The sequence below is a fragment of the Manis pentadactyla genome, chromosome X (assembly GCF_030020395.1).
Source record: "Manis pentadactyla isolate mManPen7 chromosome X, mManPen7.hap1, whole genome shotgun sequence".
In the NCBI taxonomy this organism is placed as follows: domain Eukaryota; kingdom Metazoa; phylum Chordata; class Mammalia; order Pholidota; family Manidae; genus Manis; species Manis pentadactyla.
In genome coordinates, this window is record NC_080038.1 from 65574988 (window position 1) to 65593517 (window position 18530).

Sequence of the window (18530 nt, forward strand, 5' to 3'; positions counted from 1 at the left end):
TTCACCAGCAATTTGGATGCCTTTTATCTCTATCTTCTCTGGCTGCTAAGGCTAGGACCTCCAATATTCTGTTGAATAAGAGTTGTGTGAATGGATATCCTTGTCTTATTCCTGATTTAAGAGGAAATGCTAACAGCATTTCACCATTGAGTATGATGTTAGCTTTGGTTTTGGCATATATAGCCCTTATTATGTTGAAGTATGTATCCTCTCTACCCATTTTTGTTGAGTGTTTATCATGAATGGATATTGAATGTTATCAAATTCTGTTTCAGCATCTACTGATGTAATCAGGTGGTTTTTATCTTTCTTTTTGTTAAAGTGGTATATGATGTTGATTGATTGATGAATATTGTACCATCCTTGCATTCCTGGAATAAATCCCACTTGGTCATGATGGAGGATCCTTTTGATGTAGTTTTAAATTAAGTTTGCTAATACTCTGTTGAGTATTTTTGCATCTATGTTCATCAGAGTTATTGGTCTATAATTTTCTCTTTTTTGTAATGTCTTGTTTTGGTTTGTGTATTAAAGTGATGCTGGCTTCATAGAACAAATTTGAAAGTATTTTCTCCTTTTCTACTTTTTGGATTATTTTAAGAATGATGTGTATTAGCTCTTTTTAAAATGTTTGGTAAAATTCAGCTGTGATTCCACCTGTTTCTGGACTTTTATTTGTTGGGAGTTTTCTAATTACCAACTCAATTTTGTTATTGGTAATTGGTTTGTTCAGATTTTCTGTTTCTTCCTGGGTCAGCCTTGGAAGGTTTTACTTTTCTAAGAATTTTTCCCTTTCTTCTAGGTTGTCCAGCTTATTGGCATGTACATTTTCATATTATTGTCTAATGATTCTTTATACTTCTGTGGTATCAGTTGTGACTATTCTTTCTTCATTTCTGATTTTGTTTATTATGTGTTCCCATTTTTTCTTGATATGGTTGGATAAGGGTTTGTATATTTTCTTTATCTTCTCAACGAATCAGTGTTTTGTTGAATTTATTTTTTTCTATTTTTTCTTCTCTATTTTATTTATTTCTGCTCTGGTCTTTATTATGTCCCTTCTCCTAACTTTGGCTTTCACTTGTTCATCTTTTTAAAATTTCTTTAATTGTGTTTATAGACTTTATTTGGGATTGTTATTGTTTTATAAGGTATGCTTGTATGTCTATGTACTTCCCTCTCAGAACAAATTTTGTGCCATCCCACAAATTTTGGACTGTTGTATTTTTGTTTCCATTTGACTCCATGCATTGCTTGAGTTCTGTTTTGATTTCTTCATTATTTAGAAGTATGTTGTTTACCTCTATGTGTTTGTGGGCTTTTTTGATTTTGTGTAATTTATTTCTAGTTTCATAACAATATGGTCTGAGAAGTTGTTTCATACAATTTCAATCTTTTAAATTTCATTTTGGTCCTTTTTGTGGCCTTGTATATTATCTGTACTAGAGAATATTCAATGTACATGAGAAAAATGTGTCTCCTGCTGCTTTCGGGTCAATGGTCTATAGATATATCTTAACTCCATCTGATCTAATATGATGTTCAGTGCTTCTGTTTCCTTATTTATTTTCTGTCTGACTGATCTGTCTATTGATGTGTGTGTAGAGACCCCTAATATGAATGAGTTTCAGCCTATTTCTCCCTTTAGTGGTGTTAGTATTTGTTTTACTTATTTAGGTACTCTTATGCTGGGTACATAGATATTTATAATTATTATAACACCTTTTGGACTGATTCCTTTATAATTATGTAATATACTTCTTTTGTCTCTTGTTAATTTTATTGTTTTGAAGTCCATTTTGTATATAAGTACTTTGGATATAATACTACTCATGCTGTTTTTTTTATCCCTGTTGCTTGTATGAAATATCTTTTCCATCCCTTCACTTTCAGTCTATGTATGTCTTTAGGTCTGAAATGAGACTTTTGTAGAAAGCATATAGATGGGCCTTCCTTCTTTATTCATTGTGCCTCCCTATGTCTGTTGATTTGTGCATGCAGTCCATTTACATTTAAGGTATGTACTTACTGCCATTTTATTAATTGTTTTCTGGTTGTTTTTGTAGCTCCTCTCAGTTCCTTTCTTCCTCTCTCATACTTTTGTTATTTGATGGTTTCCTTTAGTTTTATTGTATTTAAAACAATTTTTGTGTATATATTATTGGTTGGTTTGTAGTTACTATATATAGGTTTATGGATAGTTTCCTAAATATATGAGTCTATATTAAGTTGGTGATTGCTCTATTTCAAACATAATCTAAAAGTACGTTTTTATTCTTCTTTCTCCTCCACACTTGATGTACTATATGTTACAATCTGCACTTTTTGTGTATACCTTGACTGATTTTGTGTATATTTGGTTTTACGACTTTTAATTCCATACTTGCTTGGTAAATAATTGGTCTACTACCTGTACTTTGGGCTTATTTTCACTAGTGAAAAATATTTAGGCTTAAGAACATTTCCATCTATAAAATTCCCATTTAATATATCCTGTAATGCAAATTTAGTGGTGTCAAATTCATTCAGCCTTCATTTTTCTGTGAAATGTTTAATCCGCCTTTCAATTTTGAATGATAATCTTGTTGGATAGAGGATTCTTGAATGAATTTCCTTTTGTTTCAATATATTAAATATTTCATGCCACTCCCTTCTGGCCTGTAAAGTTTCTGCTGATTAGTCTTCTGATAGCTTTTGTCAGGGGCTCTCTGCATTTCCAGAACCTGGGTGTCTATTTCCTTCCCCAGATTGGGGGATTTTTGAGCAATTATTTCTTCAAAGAAACTTTCTACCCTTTTGTCTCTCTTTTCTCCTTCTGGGACCCTATAATGTGAATATTGTTTCCTTTGTAGTTGCCACACAGCTCTTCAAGTATCCTCTTCTTTCTAGAGATTCTTTTTTCTCTTTGTTCCTCAGCTTCATTATGTTACTATTCTCTAATTTTCACCTCATTGATTGTCTTCTCTACTTGAAGCAATCTATTATTCTTTCCCTCCATTGTATATTTCATTTCAGTTACTGTATTCAGCTCTGAGTGGCTCTTTTCCAGCTCTTGTATCTCTTTGTTGAAGTCCTCCCTGAGATCTTTAATACTTTTATGCAGATCAGTGAGCATATTTATGACTATTTTGAAATATTTATCAAGAAGATTGGTGATCTCCATGTCATTTACCTCTCTTTGTGATGTCTCATCCTGTACTTTTGTATGGAACATATTCCTCTGCCTCATTTTGTCAGGGTTTCTGTGTTTCTTCCTTTGTATTAGATGGATCTGTCATGCTTCCAAGTCCAGAAAGTAATGTCTTTATGAAGGTGTCCTGTGGTGCTCAGAACAAGTGCCTGGTTCTCTTTTGCAGTGGAGCCCCAGTTTTGGTGGTGGGCTATGGGTGATGTTGACTTTTTATCCTTCTGTCTGTGGTTGCCTATTTCAGTCTGCTGTAGATGGCAGCTCCCCTCAGCTGGCCCTTTGTGAGCTGAGAAGTGGTGCTTTTGCTGAGATTGTTGTGGGTAGGGCTGCTCTCTGCCTGCCCTGTAGTGTAAGCAGCACTGCTGGCTTAACAGGTTGGGTGGGGCAGGTATACAGTGCTGGTGTGGATGCAGGGCAGCTGGGCATGCCTAGACAAGTGAACATGTGGGCAAGAGGCACTGGGATGGCTGCCTGGAAGAATGAAGGAGCATTTCAAGTTGTACTGCCCACAGAAGCCTCCCCAGTTGAGCTAAGAGGGCCAAGAATGTTGGGAAAGCCTCCCTTTGCATGTCAGGCAACATAGTCTGCTACTACTGATCCAATCAGCCTGGGTGTGTGGGCAGCTGGGCAGGGAGGCACCTCAGGGCTTAGCTGCCAGTGAGAATTTTGGAGCATTTGGGGTGCCCGTGCATGCCTGACCAGTTAGGCTGAGGAGGAATGGAGAAGTGTCGTCCACCTCCATTTTCTCCTGTGGGGTAAGTTCCATATGACCCTTGCCTCTCTCACACCCTTACCATTGCTGGTAAATCCCTCAAACTACCATCTCTATCTTGGGTCTCAGCCGGACGGATGGAGTCAGCAGTGAGCCTGTCCTCCACGAGCAGTAGGAGTCTCATCTTCCCAAAGTGTTCTGATTCTCCCTGGTGTCCAGTTCCATTAATCACCAAAGCCCAGTGCAATGTGGACTCATATTTCCAGAGCAGATATTCAGGGCCAGGTGTGCAGAGTTCCTGAGTGCTTATCCCCTCTCTGCTCTGTTCCTCTTCCCTCCCGCTTGTGGGCTGGGATTGGGGAATGGCTGGGTTCTTGATCAATCATGGCTCTGCCACTTTACCCTTATTTGTGTGGTCCTCTCTTCTTTACCATGTGTAGATGGTCTGTTCTGCAGTCTTGAAGTCATTTTCAGAGTTAGTTGTATTTATGTAGTTGCTTCCTTGCTGTGTATGTGGGAGGAGGTTTCCACTTTGCCTTCCTACTGTGCCATCTTTTTTCCCCTTCCATAATTTCTTGATACTGTCTTTTAGGGAGCAGAAGTTTTTAATTTAATGAAGTCTTACTTATCGGTTATTTCATGAACTGTGTCTTTGTTTTTGTATCTAAAAAGACATTGCTTTAACCTAGATCATCCAGGTTTTCTCTTATGTTATAGGAGTTTCATGGTTTTTTGTTTCATATTTAGGTCTATGATCCATTTTGAGTTAATTTTTATAAGGTATGTATAGTCTATATACAGATTAAATTTGTTGCATATGAATGCCCAGCAGATCCAGCACCACTTGTTTAAGAGACTATATTTGCTCTATTATACTGCTTTTGCTCCTTTGTCAAAGATCAGTTGGGTCTGGATTTGAGATTTCTATTTTATATATCCACTGATCTATTTGTTCTTTCCTCAATATGACACTGTCTTCATTATTGCAGCCTTATACTATCTGGATGTCATCTAGTGTCAGTCCTTTGACTTTGTTCTCCTTCAATATTGTGTTGGCTATTCTGGATTTTTGTGTCTCCACATAAACCCTTGAATTGGCTTTTCAATATCCATAAAATAACTTGCTAGGATTTTGATTGTTGTCTAGGGAAGTTTCCTTGGACAACTAGAGTTTCCAAGATAAATAAAAGATATAAGCAGAGATAATCTTTCCTTTTCGTGGAAAATCAATCAATGTTTCTTTTCTAAGGTAAAAATGAGGGTAAGAAAACTGTGGATTTGAATTTTACATAGTGTTTTCATTTGGTCACTTGGAAATCTTTGGCTTACAGCCCATGATTTCTACATCCACTGTTTGTAGGAATGTAAATCTGCTTTTAAAAGCATTTTTCTCTTTGTTTTCATGCCATATGTTCAAATGCATAAAATTTCACTAATTTAATCAAACTTTCTATCAGTCTAGATGCATTACCTTTTTTACCACTTTATTATCCTTATTCCCATTGCCCAACCTAACATACATCTAATTTACTTTCTTCCAGGTCACTTTCTATGTCTTTTATTTCATCTATTATGACTATGATATTATGACCATTCATTTCATAATATGACAATACTAATATTAATAAATGCTAAAACATTTAGTATATGGCAACAGATTGTATAATTCACTATAAAAGTTATTTTTTTATGTAATTCTATTTTTGAGATCTATTGATATTAAGCAATTATATCTGGTTGATTCATTTAAAATCATTGTAATGTTAACTTATATAACTATACCATAATTTATTTGTTCATTCTGCCTTTGATGGACATCTTAGGTTTTCCCAACATTTTGCTAATAATACCACATAGCAATGAACACTTTTACATGTATTTCCTTGGAAGAGTTTCTAGAGTTGGAATTTCCGTATCCTAGAATTGTATTCCACTTTACTATATATACTGTCATAATATTATTTTAAATTGCTGTACTGATTTACATTTCCACCAGATGGTCAAGAGAATCTCCATTTCTGCTTGCCTCATCTATATCATATATTATTTTAATTTATAATCTTGATAATTACATAGGTAAAATTCTATCTTTCTCAAATCTAGATGCTGCCAAAATGTTATTCATTCTTTAATTTTTAGTTAATAACAAATTGTACCATGTGCAATTTATGACATTGTCAGTTTATTCCATGGAGGTTATGTATACCAATAATGGTTAATGCAAATTTTATATTTATTTCTCAGCTAATTCATATGAAAATTGTAACAAATTTAATACAATAAAAGGGTAATAGGCAAAAGAAAGTAGGATGGGTGAATGGCAAAGGCAAGAGACAATGAAGTAAAGTGAGACAAAGAAAGTACACAAAGAAAGATCAAAACAGGTCAGCAAATTTGAACAGCCAAAAGATACACAATGATGGGGTTGGATAGTACTAAATATAACCTAATAATTCTATCTCTTCAAGCTTAATCATGAAAACAGCTTCCCTTGAAATACAAATTCCTGAAGATTCCTCCAAAGCATTTCTGTATTTCTTAATTTTGATTTCCTTACATAATGATCTGCATCAGAGTAACAATGTGACACATCAATGAAACATCTTTCTACATGACAATATAAACCAGTTAATACGCATAGCATTTAATATTGTTGTCTCTATATGCTAAATAATTAGCCTGAGGATATTCATCAATATGACAGGAGACAGATACAGATATAGACCTAGATATGGATATAGATACATAAACATTTAAATTCTACCCTCTTGGCAAATTTCAGTTATAGAATACAGTGTTATCAAGTATTGTCACCTTATTATAAATTACATCCTCAGACCTTATTCATATTATAGTTGAAAATGTGTACATGTTTACCAACTTATCCCTACTTCCTCCACTCCACAACCTGGCAACAACTTTTCTATTTTCTGTTTCTAGGAGTTTGACTTTCTGTTTTTAAGATTCCATGCATAAATGATACTATGCAGTATTGTCATTCTATGTCTGTATTATTTCACTTAGCATAATGCCCTCAAGGTCATATGTTATTGCAAATGACAGGGTGTCTTGACAGACATGTAGATTGTTTCCATAACTTGGCTATTATGAATAATGAAGCTTTGAACATGGACTGCAGATATATCTTCATGGCTGTGATTTCATTTCTTTGGCTATGTATCCAGAGTTTGGATTGCAGGATCATATGATACTTCTATTGGGGAAGTTTGAGCTGTTATTTCTTCAAACCAATTTTCTACCCCTTTAGATCTCTCTTCTCCTTCTGGGACCATGATTATGCAAATATTCTTTCATTTGGAGTTGTCACACAGCTCTCTTAGTGATGCTGGGGTTCTTGTTTATGAAGGAATAATGAACTTCACAAACCCGCAAGGTACAGGCTTTTATTTAGAGATAAAGTGAAAGGACAGAGCTCCCGGCTCATGCCAGGAGGGGACAAGAGAGTCCGTGGTGGTGTGTTGTCTAGGGGTTTTATAGGCAGTTGAGGGTATTTGGGAACGTGAAAAAAACTTAGGGGTGTGGACTTGTTAAGTGGTCCCTGAATGTTAAAAATTAACTTAACATATGGAATTTCCTGCCCTGATTTCTCTCTGGGATACCTGCATCTTGGTCTGGGAGCATATCAAAAGGCTGCCTGCCCAGCCCCCAAGGTGGGCTGAGGTATTGTCTATTTGCTAAAGAATCCTGCCTCTTAAACTTCCTGGATGTTAAAATGCAATCTTTTAAGATGGAATTCTTCCTGCCTTTTACTATGTCGTCTACAGCTGGGTCTGCAAGCTGTTAGTTGCTCAGTTTGCAAAATCACCTCATCAGATCTGAAGGAGGAAAGACAGCACATAAGCCTGGGCCTTTAGTATGCTAAAGTGAATCTTACACATGGTTACAAATGATTAGCATAATAAAACATGTGCTGCTCTTCTTTACCTGGGGAACATTAACTGATCTCACTGAAGAATGATTCTAGAGCTCAATGTTTAACATAGAGGTTTAGTAGGGGGCTTTCCTTGCATGTAGTTACATTGCCCTGACTGCAAATATCCCGCTCTGCCCCCTCCGGGGGCCCTCACCCTACTCTGACTACATCTATGGTCCCTGTCTCAGGTATGCAGGGGAGTGTCACTGCTGAGGTGAACTGCCAGGAAGGCAGTTGGAGAGTTCCACAGCTGGCTCCCAAAAGTGCCTGACCAGTTGGGCTGGGAGAGGGCTGATAAAGTATTGTCCACCAATCCTTTCTCCTCTGGAGAGAGCTCACTCTGACCCTCACCATTCTGGCATACTTTCCACTGCTAGCAAATCTTTCAAACTGTCACCCTTGTGTTGGATCTCAGTAGCACCAACAGATTTCACCAGTCCTCGACAAGCAACAGGGAACTTGGTCACCCACAGCACTCTAACTTCCCATTTTTCCAGGCCTGTTAATCATCAAAGCCCAATGTAATGTGTACTCATAGTTCCTGAGCAGATCTTCAGGGCCAGCTGTGCTGGATTGCTGAGCATTTATCCCCTCCCTGCTCCATTTCACTCCCTTCTAGTTGTGGAATGCAATGGGGGAAGGGCTTGGGCCTCAATCAGTCATAGTTCTGCCACTTTACCCTCTTCTATGTGGTCTTCTTTTCTTTACTAGGTGTAGATGATTTGTTCTGCAGTCTTCAGGTCATTTCCAGGGTTGATTATATTGTAGTTGCTTCCTCTATGTGTTTGTGGGAGGTTTTTGCCCTGACATCCTATTCAGCCATCTTCTTCTGTTTGACTCCCATTCTGATCTTTATTACTTCCTTTTATGAATTTTTGCCTTTGTTCCTTTTCTATTTCTTTTTGGCATTAAGTTATATTGACAGGGAAAATTTACAAGGACAGCAACCTAGCGGGTGGCTCCACTCTGTCTCGCGCCCCTCCCTCCTCATCATAAACAACACTACAAGGACAGTAATTTATGAGGTGGCTCCCCTCTGCCTCACCCCCTCCTCAACCCAAACAAAAAAAGTACACTCCCTTGGTTCCCACTCTGCCGAGCACCGGGTCCCAAGGTTCTTTCCCTAAACTCCCTCCCCGTTGCCTGCTCACTCGGTGTGCCCATAGGAATGTTACAGATAAGGAAGCAGAAAGGTATATATTGCTCCCTTTTCCTTTGTTCGGGGCTCAGACTTTTTGGGAGATTACTCCCCTCTGAGCCCGCCGGTGTGAAATAAAGCCTCAACACTCCAAGACCTCAGAGTGCCGCTTGGTTTTTTCCGTTGGTAATCCAGTCCAGGCTTTTTTTCAGTATTTTCCATAACAATATTGTTTATTTGGGATTTTTCTTGTTTCTTGGGGTAGGCCTGCATTGCTATGAACTTCCCCTCTTGGAACTACTTTCTTTGTGTCTGGTAGATTTTAGAAAGATGGGTTTCCATTTTCATTTGTGTTAAAATACTTTTTATTTCCTCTTTGATTTCTTTTTGGCCCATTGGTTGTTTAGTTTCTGCGTGTTTGTATTTTTTCAGTTTTTTTCTTTTAATTAATTGCTAGTTTCATATCACTGTGGTCAGAAAAGTTGCTTTATATAATTTCAATTTTAAATTTATTGAGACTTGTTCTGTGGCTTAAAATGTGCTCTATTCTAGAGAATATTATATGTGCACTTGGAAAGGATGTGCATTCTGTAATTTGGGGATGAAATATTCTGTATATATCTATTAAATCTATTTGTTGTAATGTGCCCTTTAAACCCATGTTTCCTTATTGATTTTCTGCCTGAGTGAACTATCCATTGATGCAAGTAAGGTGTTAAAGCCCCCTACCATTATTGTATTTCTGTTAATTTCTCCCTTTACATATGTTAATATTTGCTTTATATACATATATGCTCCTATGTTGGGTGCATAAATATTTATGAATGTATCCTCTTCTTGGATTGACTCATTTTTCATTATGTAATGTTCTTTGCTTTCTGTTACATTCTTTGTTTAAAAGTCTTTTGTGTGGTATGAGTATTGCTACAACTGTTTCTTTTTGTTTCCATTTGTATGGAATATATATTTTTTGTCCTTTAATTTTTAGTCTATGTATGCCCTTATATCTGAAGTGAGTTTCTTGTAGGCTGCATATACACGGGCCTTTTTAAAAAATCCATTCAGCCACCCTGTGTCTTTTGATTGTAACATTTAGTTCAATTACTTTGAAAATAATTATCGAGAGGTATATATTTATTACCATTTTGTTAATTGCTTTCTGATCATTTTTGCTGTTCTTCCCTGTTCCTTCCCTCGGAATTTTGCCTTATGGTTTCATGGTTTTCTTTAATGTTATGCTTTGGTTCCTTTATTTTTATTTTTTGTGTATCTCTTGGTCTGTGGTTACCAAAAGGTTCATATATATTGACATATATATCAATCTATTTTAAGCTGATATTACTTAAGTTTGAACACATTCTAAATGCACTACGTTTTTGATATCTCATTTGACATCTTTTACTTTGTGTGTCTCTTAACTACTTATTGTATTTACAACTGTAGTTACAATTGACTTTACTATTTTTGTCTTTTAACTTTCATACTAACTTTATAAGTGGCTGGTTTCCTACCTTTTCTTGGTATTTGCTATTACCAGTGAGATTTTTTTCTTTCATATATTTTTTTACTTCTAGTTATTTTCCTTTATTTTCCACTTATGGAAAAGAAAACATTTTTGTAAGTCTTTAACATTTAACATTTAACATTTTTTGTAAGGCTGGTTTAGTGGTGATGAACTCCATCATTACCAGATGGTTGTCTGGTAAATTTTATCTGTTCTTCAATTCTGAATGATTAGTTTACCAGGCAGAGTATTATTTGTTGCAAGTTTTTCCTTTTCATCTCTTTAAATATATGTTGCTACTCCTTTCTGGACTACAGATTTTCTGATGAAAAATGAGTTGATCATATTATGGGATTTCCCTTCTGTGGGGCTCTTCATTTTTCTCTTGCTGCCTTTTCTTTTTATGCTTAATGTTGCTATTTTACTTATCATTATACTTCTTCATATGAATTTCTTTGGTTTCATCTTATTTAGGACTCTCTGTACCTCCTGGACTTGGATGTCTGTTTAATTCCACAGGTTAGGGAAGTTTTCAGCCAATATTTCTTCAAATACATTTTCTGCCACTTTCTATCTCACTTCCTTCTGGGACTTGTATGTGAATTTATTCTGCTTTATGTTGTCTCAAAGGGTCCCTTAAACTACTCTCATTTTTTAAAGTTCTTTTTTCATTTTGCTATCTTGATTGGATAATTTCCACTATTCTCTCTTCCAGATTACTTATCCATTCTTCTCTATCATCTAATCTGTTGTTGGTTCCTTCTAGTGTACTTTTCAGTTCATATTTCATATTCTTCAGCTTTGTGTCATCTGTTTGGTACTTTCTTGTATTTTCTAATTTGTTGAATTTCTCACTGTGTTCCTCAGTACTTCTGAGTTCATAGAGCATCACTGAGACTCTTACATTGATTTCTTTACTAGGTAAATTACTTCATTTCTTTAGGATTTTTTTTTTTAGAGTTTCATCTTATTCTTTTGTTTGAAATATACTCCTGGTCTGTTCATTGACTTTTTTTGTTTGTTTATGCGAATTAGGTTGAACTGTTAGATTCTCTCAGAGGAGGACGCCGCCCCAAATCACTCACGGAAGGCGTCTCTTGATGCAACAAGCAAGAGGAATTTATTCAGAGGCCAGCTAGCTGGGGTCCATGTGTTAGCCCGACGCAGCGGGTCTCAACAAGGACCCCGAACACACAAAGCCAGAAGTTTTTATAGCATTTTCAAAGGGGCAGTATTTTCTACAGTCACAATACAGTGTTTTTTTCTTTTTTTTTCATAGACACATAAATTTTCGGCTGATGCCTCATCCTGGGGTCTGGTTAGATAAAATCACTTTCGGAATGTTTAGGGTGGTTCTAGCAAGATAAGCTTAACTGATTGAGGTTGGCTAACTAAAGGTCACTACAATTAACACTGGCTGACTAACTTGTTTTTCAAAGTTCTAGTAATTTTTCTCCTTCTAGGTTAGAAAATGGTGTTTGAGCCTTTAAGATGGCTGTGCTTATGCTAACTTTTGATTCTTCAGGTTCTACATTTCCCCACTTCTCTTTAAGGGCATTCCAATCATGGAATGTCTGTATCTTCCTGTTGGGTGAGTGAATCATACTGTTGCTGCAACATTAGTACATGAACGGCACTCTTTCTCTAACAAAAGTTATCAGCCGATTTAATATGCAGGGTCCCAAAGTGAGGAGCAACACAAAGATGAGTAAGGGCCCAGCCAGAGTGGATATCAAGGTCGTAAACCACGGGGACCTAGTGAACCAAGATTCAAATAGCCCTTGGCCGGCTTCTCGTTCTCTCTTTCTCTGGTCTAGCCTTTCCCTAAGCTTTGACATTGAATCTCTTACTACTACGGAATGGTCTGCATAAAAGCAGCATTCTTCCTTTAAAGCTGCACACAATCCTCCTTCTTTTAGAAACAGCAGATCCAGCCCTCGTCTGTTCTGCAAGACTACTTCAGAGAGGGAAGTCAGAGATTCTTCAAGTTTAGTAATGGATTGCTCTATGGTTTTTAGGTCTTCATCAATAGCTGTCCTTAGTCCCTCATAATGTTGGTTCCCTTGGATAATAGCGGCTGTCCCTGTTCCTACTCCGGCTGCGACTCCTATCCCTAACAACAAAGCTAAGGTCAGAGAGACCGGCTCCCTCCTATATCTATGCCTAGGTTCAAATTCAGCTACGAATGAGAGGTCATCATGATACATCAACATGGGCACCAGCTGAACCATGATACAGAAATCGCGGGAGGAGTTGAAGGCAGAAGTAGAGACACATGGGGTCACTCCAGTGTTACAAGCCCACCACCCTTTGGGAGGAGGGACTAGATACTCATTTTCACCTGAGGAGGTCACAGCTATGGTTTCATTACACAAAGCTTTATGGGTGGGGGGGGACTGAACCTAAATATTTTCCTCTTCCAGTTACTTCAGTCAGAGTTAGCTTCTTGTGGCTTCCCCAGCTACAGATCTTGTGACGGGTTGTCCTGTTAAAATTGCCTAACAATCCCAATCCTTCATAATAAGGCGGCCCAGAAGAGAAACACAACCAACAGGATTCAGTGGTGTTAGGGTTGGTGGTATTTAAGACCTGAAAAGCCCCTTCAAGGAGGTTGAGAAGGCATTGTCCGGTGCCAGGAAGGGAGGTGGCTCGGCCAAGAGTGGAGGCGGAGGGAGTGGTGGCAGAGTCCATAGGTGGGGCTAGGGCCTGTTTTGGGGCTGGGGCTGGGAGACGCGGTTGATCCCGCAAGACAGCGTTGGGTCCTACTGGGGCAGCTGGAAGGGTCTCAACTTTGAGCCTGATAGTAAATATGAGGCCTTTATCATATCCAGATTTATAGTATCTGAGCCCCCACTGTCGTCCAGTGACCCATCCATCATACTGGCACCCCTTATCACTGAACGTGATATTTAAGGGGTTGCATAGCCCTGTCTTCTCACAGTTGGGGGATGTGTGGTTCAGGACTACTTTAAGGAGGTCCCAACTGGACACGGGGTTCCAATAAACATTACCCGTAGTTTCACAGCCCCAAGAGCTACAATAAAAGGATTCTAAGCCCCCACACTGTTGGGCTTGTTGGTGGGTTCGTCCATCATGGGGGCAGACATAGAAGGTAGTGGTTTTTATCCTATTGCGTGCTCGGGGATAACTACACCCGCTGTCTCCATAGGAAACCTGGCTCTGGGCTGCAGAATAATCGCAGTCTGGTGGTCGAATTAGGTGGGCCTGTCTCCAAGGTATATTAGGTATGTCCCAGGTATCTAATCCAGCAACTAGGGTGCAAACATCAGGGTGCAGGGACGGCCACCAGGTCTTAAGGGGGGCAGTCTTAGAAACAGACCACACTGCCTCTCCTGTCTGAGAAAAAACCTGCCATGTCAGCAGCCTGGGTTCATGGGGGTTAGGGTTCTGGAAGGTGGGAAGTAACTGGGTCATTAGAATTAGAATTGTTAGTGACACAATCATTTTTACACAAGCGAAATTTAAGAGGGTTATCAGTTCGAATTACTCGCCAGTCCGGGTCTGGTTGAGGCGCTTTCTTCAGATGTGAAGCATGTATCCAGGAAGAGATGCCATCTACTTTCACAGCTGTAGGTGTGGTCAAAAGGACGATGAAGGGTCCTTTCCACCGAGGCTCAAGATTTTCCGTTCGATGTCGCCTTACGTAGACAGAGTCTCCCACTTGGAACGGGTGAGGTACTGAAATGTCCTCTGGCCGATAGGCTTCTCGGATAGAGGCACAGACTTCTTTCTGCACAACTTCCAGAGCCCATAACCTTTCAAGCAGAAACTTATTAGTCACAGATTCAGGGGATACGTGGAGGTGAGCTGCATTTAGTGGAGCCGGGGCTCCAAACATTATTTCAAAGGGTGTTAGTCTAAAACGGCTGGGGGTGTTTCTAACTCAGAATAAGCCAAAGGGAAGGAGGACCAACCAATCATATAAACCAGTCTCTATGGATAATTTAGTCAGGGTCTCTTTTAGAGTTCTATTCATCCTTTCTACCTGTCCTGAGCTCTGGGGCCTGTATGCACAATGCGTTTTCCAATCCGTCCCCAAAATCTTGGCCAATCCCTGACTTACCTGGGCAACAAAGGCAGGGCCGTTGTCGGAGCCGATTACCTTTGGGATTCCAAACCTGGGAAATATTTCTTCAAGGATCTTTTTAGACACCGTCTGAGCTGTCTCAGTTTTGGTGGGGAACGCCTCTGCCCATCCTGAAAATGTGTCTAGGAAAACTAGAAGGTACTTATATCCATACTTAGCAGGCTTGATCTCAGTGAAGTCAACTTCCCAGTAAGCTCCTGGGCGATCCCCTCGAAGTCTTTTCCCGGATGTTACTGGATTTTTACTCACATGTACTAATTGGCAGGGAACACAATTTCTTACAACCTCGTCAGCCAGTTTTCCTAATCCAATAACATGATAAGAGGAGTCTTGAACCAAGGTCTTTAGGTTTTTTGCTCCCAAATGTGTCAATTGATGCAATTGCCTTAAGTATTTTTCTGCCTCTCTCTGGGGCAGGACAACTCTCCCTTTTTCAGACTTGTATATCTCGTGAGGTGAGGAATTTTTAAACCCTAATTTGTTTATACAAGCGAGGTCTTCGGGTGTATACTGGAAGCTCTTAATACAAGTGGCCTCCGGGTACACTTGGAGGGGTAAGATATTCATTCCCTGGGCTGCTTGTTTTGCAGCTTGGTCCGCCCTTCTGTTTCCTTGAGCTATTAGAGAGTCGCTTTTTTGATGCCCAGGGCAATGTATTATTGCCACTTCTCTAGGTCTATGGATGGCTTCTAACAAATTTAAAATTTCTTGTTTGTTTTTAACATCTCTCCCGGCAGAAGTCAATAACCCTCTCTGTCTATAAATAGCCCCGTGTATGTGAGCGGTGGCAAAAGCGTATCGGCTGTCGGTATAGACGTTAAGTCTCTTACCTTCTGCCATCTTTAGAGCCTGAGTCAGAGCGACGAGCTCTGCTCGCTGTGCAGAAGTGCCCGTTGGAAGTCCACTGGCCCACACGATTCAGTTATCATCCACTACTGCAGCTCCCGCCATTCTCTTACCAACCATAATGTAACTGCTCCCGTCTGTATACCAAGTCAGGAGTCCTGGTCCTTCGAAAGGCTGATCTTGTAAGTCCTGGCGGGTCCCTGTCTCCTCAGCCAGGATTTCCTGGCAGGTATGAAGTACTTCTTTTCCCAAATCGGGGAGCAGAGTAGCTGGGTTTAGGATGGCGGGTGGGGCAAATTCCACACGATCACGATTCAAGAGTAAGGTCTGGTAGTGAGTCATTCTGGCATTTGACATCCATCTTTCGGGTGGTTGCCGGATTATGCTCTCCAACGCATGTGAAGCAACCACAGTGAGTTTTTGTCCCAGTGTTAGTTTGTCAGAATCTTTAACTAGGAGGGCCACAGCTGCTACTACTCTCAGGCAGGCAGGCCACCCACTACTCACGGGGTCTAATTTTTTTGACAGATAGGCGACAGGTCTCTTCCAAGGTCCCCATTGTTGGGTCAACACTCCTCGAGCTACTCCGCTCCGTTCGTCCACGAAAAGGACAAATGGCTTAGTTACGTCTGGCAATGCTAGAGCGGGTGCTGAGAGGAGGGCTTTCTTGATATCATCAAAGGCCTGTTGTTGCTCAGATCCCCAAACAAACGGGGCTGTCCCCTTGGTAAGGGGGTACAGAGGGGCGGCCAAGGAAGCATATCCGGGTATCCACAATCTACAAAACCCTGCTGTCCCCAGAAACTCGCAAACCTGGTGTGCTGTAGTGGGGACCAGAATCGGCGTCACAGTCTGCTTCCGGGCTTCAGTAAGCCACCTTTTCCCTTTTCTCAGGGAATATCCCAAATAAATCACTTGTTGTTGGCAGATCTGTGCCTTCTTAGCAGATGCTCTATACCCTAATTTGGCAAGTTCAGTCAAAAGGGCTTCAATGGCCTCTTGGCAGGTCTCCCGGGTGGGAGCGGCTATCAATAAGTCATCAACATATTGCAGCAAAGTTACCTGTGGGTTTGAAGCTCGGTAGAAAGCCAAGTCCTGATGTAAAGCCTCATCGAAGAGGGTGGGTGAGTTCTTGAATCCTTGTGACAAACGAGTCCAGGTCAATTGCCCAGTAGTTCCTGTGGTGGGATCTTTCCACTCAAAGGCAAACAGCGGTTGGCTGTTCTGGTGCAAGCGCAGACAAAAGAAAGCATCCTTTAGATCTAAAACTGAATACCAGATGTTTTTTGGGGCCAGGGAGCTTAGTAGGTTATAGGGATTTGGCACGGTGGGGTGAATATCCTGTGTCCTTTTGTTAACTTCTCTTAAATCTTGTACTGGTCGGTAATCTCCCATTCCTGCCTTTTTTACAGGCAGCAAGGGGGTGTTCCATGGGGATTGACATTTTACCAATATTCCCTGTTCCATAAGCTTCTGGATATGTGGCCTAATTCCATCCCTGGCTTCTTTACTCATTGGATATTGCCTCACAGTCACTGGCAAGGCTGAAGCTTTTAGTTCTATGATTACATGGGGCTGGTTCTTGGCGAGCCCCATGCCCGCCGTCTCCGCCCAGGCTCCTGGGAATTGGTCGAGCCACTCCTGACTAATTCGGGAGGGCTCTGGTTCCATAAAAAGACAGTATTCGTCTTCCAATCTTATGGTCAGAATACTCAAGTCCAAAGCCTTATTTTCCTGATTAGTCACCAGAGGTTTCTCAGCTTGAAAAGATATTTGGGCTCCTACTTTGGTTAAGATGTCCCTTCCTAACAGGGGCGTAGGGCATTCCGGTATAATGAGGAACGAGTGACTTACTCGTCCTACTCCTAAGTCTACTGCCCTTCGGGTGGTCCATGCATATTGTTTCTGGCCTGTAGCTCCAATCACCCAAGACTTTTTGCCAGAGAGAGGGCCCTTGTCTTTAGTTAATACAGAATGTTGAGCACCGGTGTCTACTAGGAACTCAACGGGTTGCCCCTCCACTTTCAGAGTTACCCTGGGCTCGGGGAGGGGTTCCGAGCCCCGTCTTCCCTAATCTTCGTCTTCCAGCAGAGACAACACCTTTTTTGGAGGCTTCTGCAGTGGCTTCTTAGGGCATTCTTTCACCCAATGTCCTTTCTCTTTGCAGTATGCACATTGATTTTTATCCAAAGGAGGCCGGTTGCCCAGGTACCCTGCCTTACTAGTTCTACCACTAGAGGGCGGGCGTCCCTTACCTTCTACTACTGTGGCCAAGATTTTTGTTAAATTTCTCTCATGCTTCCTATCCCTCTTTTCCTCTTTACTTTCTTTTTCCTTTTCCTTCCTTAATTCCTTCTCTTCCTCAGTCTCTCTCTTATGATAAACTTTCTCAGCTTCTTTCACCAAATCTCTCAACGACAAATCCTGTAAGCCTTCTAGTCTCTGAAGCTTCTTTCTAATATCAGGCACTGATTGCCCAATAAAGGCAAGAGCCACTGAAGCACTGTGTTCCTCAGAAGTGGGGTCAAAAGGAGTATACCGCCTGAAGGCTTCCATCAGGCATTCTAAGAACACTGCGGGTGCCTCAGCGGCTCCCTGACTAACCTCTCTTACCTTGGCCAAATTGGTGGGGCGCCTTGCAGCCCCGCGAAGACCTGCCACCAGAGCCTGGCGATAGATGGTTAGTCGCTCCCTACCTTCTGGAGAATTAAAGTCCCAGTTGTGTCTGGTCAGTGGGAACCCCCTTTCTATATCATGAGGGAGTTGCGACGGTCGTCCGTCAGCTCCAGGCACATTCTTTCGCGCTTCCAGGAGGATCCTTTCTCTTTCTTCCGTGGTGAAGAGTACCTGTAAGAGCTGCTGACAATCATCCCAAGTGGGCTGGTGAGAGAACATCAGGGACTCTATCAGTCCCATTAGTCTCTGCGGTTCCTCTGAAAAAGGAGGGTGGTTAGCTTTCCAATTATATAAATCGGCAGAGGAGAATGGCCAGTATTGAAGAGGTTGGAAAGGCGGGTCTCCTTCCTCCCCGAGAATGGGGGCCCCATAAGACCTGAGGGGAAAAATACCTGATGGATCCAATGCGGCCCCTCGGCGCCGCC